Raw genomic sequence first — 2,171 nt, forward strand, 5'->3', positions numbered from 1 at the left:
ATTGGAAGATCCTCATCAGTTTTTAGCTGAATTCTTGCAGATCTGTGACACTGTCAAGACCAATGGGGTTGACCCTAAGGTCTACAGACTTATGCTATTCCCTTTTGCTGTAAGAGACAGAGCTAGGATATGGTTGGACTCACAACCTAAAGAAAGCCTGAACTCTTGGGAAAAGCTAGTCAATGCCTTCTTGGCAAAGTTCTTTCCACCTCAAAAATTGAGTAAGCTTAGAGTGGAAGTCCAAACCTTCAGACAGAAGGAAGGTGAATCCCTCTATGAAGCTTGGGAAAGATACAAACAATTGATCAGAAAGTGTCCTTCTGACATGCTTTCTGAATGGAGCATCATAGGTATCTTCTATGATGGTCTGTCTGAATTGTCCAAGATGTCATTGGACAACTCTGTTGGAGGATCTCTTCATCTGAAGAAGACGCCTGCAGAAGCTCAAGAACTCATTGAAATGGTTGCAAATAACCAATTCATGTACACTTCTGAAAGGAATCCTGTGAACAATGGGACGAATCAGAAGAAAGGAGTTCTTGAGATTGATACTCTGAATGCCATATTGACTCAGAACAAAATATTGACTCAGCAAGTCAATATGATTTCTCAAAGTCTGTCTGGAATGCAAGCTGCACCAGGCAGTACTAAGGACGCTTCATCTGAAGAAGAAGCTTATGATCCTGAGAACCCATCAATGGAAGAGATGAATTACATGGGAGAACCCTATGGAAACACCTATAATCCTTCATGGAAAAATCATCCAAATCTCTCATGGAAGGATCAACAGAGACCTCAACAAGGTTTCAATAACAATAATGGTGGAAGAAACAGGTTTAGCATTGGCAAGCCTTTTCCATCATCTTCTCAGCAACAGATAGAGAATTCTAAGCAGAGCCACTCTGACTTAGCAACCATGGTCTCTGATCTAATCAAAATCACTCAAAGTTTCATGACTGAAACAAGGTCCTCCATTAGAAACTTGGAGGCACAAGTGGGTCAGCTGAGCAAGAAAGTCACTGAACTCCCTCCTAGCACTCTTCCAAGCAATGCAAAAGAGAATTCAAAAGGAGAGTGTAAGGCCATCAACATGGCCGAATTTGGAGAGGAGGAAGAGGCAGTGATCGCCACTGAGGAAGACCTCAATGGACGTCCACTGGCCTCCAATAAGTTCCCTAATGAGGAACCATGGGAATCTGAGGCTCACACTGAGACCATAGAGATTCCATTGGATTTACTTCTGCCATTCATGAGCTCTGATGAGTATTCTTCCTTTGAAGAGGACGAAGATGTCACTGAAGAACAAGTTGCTAAGTACCTTGGAGAAATCATGAAGCTAAATGACAAGTTATTTGGTAATGAGACTTGGGAGGACGAACCCCCTTTGCTCACCAAAGAACTGGATGACTTGACTAGGCGGAGATTACCTCAAAAGAGACAGGACCTTGGGAAGTTCTCAATACCTTGTACATTAGGCACCATGACCTTCGAGAAAGCTCTGTGTGACCTAGGGTCAATCATAAACCTCATGCCTCTCTCTGTAATGGAGAAGCTAGGGATCTTTGAGGTACAAGCTGCAAGAATCTCACTAGAGATGGCAGACAATTCAAGAAAACAAGCTTATGGACTTCTAGAGGATGTTCTGGTAAAGATTGAAGACCATTACATCCCTACTGATTTCATAGTCCTAGAGACTCGAAAGTGCATGGATGAATCCATCATCCTTGGCAGACCCTTCCTAGCCACAACCAAATTCTAAGTTTGGTGTTGAACCCCCACATTCAAACTCTAAGTTTGGTGTTGGGAGGTTCCAACATTGCTCTGAACATCTGTGAGGCTCCATGAGGGCCCACTGTCAAGTTACTGACATTAAAAAAGCGCTTGTTGGGAGGTAACCCAATGTTATATTTATCTATTTTCCTTTGTTATTTTATGTTATCTATAGGTTGATGATCATGTGAAGTCACAAAAACAATTGAAAAAGCAAAAACAGAATGAAAAACAGAAAGAAAAACAGCACACCCTGGAGGAAAAGCCTGCTGGCGTTTAAACGCCAGTAAGGGCAGCAAATGGGCGTTTAACGCCCAGTCTGGCACCATTCTGGGCATTTAACGCTAGAAAGGGGCACCAGACTGGCGTTTAACACCAGAAAAGGGCAGCAGCCCGGCGTT

The 2,171-nt window shown here is 42.9% G+C and overlaps 1 non-coding gene across 1 annotated transcript; it reads right to left on the bottom strand.

Annotated features, from left to right (window-relative positions):
• Positions 1-223: 223 nt before the first annotated feature.
• On the bottom strand, positions 224-331 carry LOC130958728 (small nucleolar RNA R71). The gene has a single exon (XR_009077835.1). It is a non-coding gene; the product is annotated as a small nucleolar RNA R71 (small nucleolar RNA).
• Positions 332-2,171: the final 1,840 nt, after the last annotated feature.

This window comes from Arachis stenosperma, chromosome 10 (assembly GCF_014773155.1).
Source record: "Arachis stenosperma cultivar V10309 chromosome 10, arast.V10309.gnm1.PFL2, whole genome shotgun sequence".
Lineage (NCBI taxonomy): Eukaryota > Viridiplantae > Streptophyta > Magnoliopsida > Fabales > Fabaceae > Arachis > Arachis stenosperma.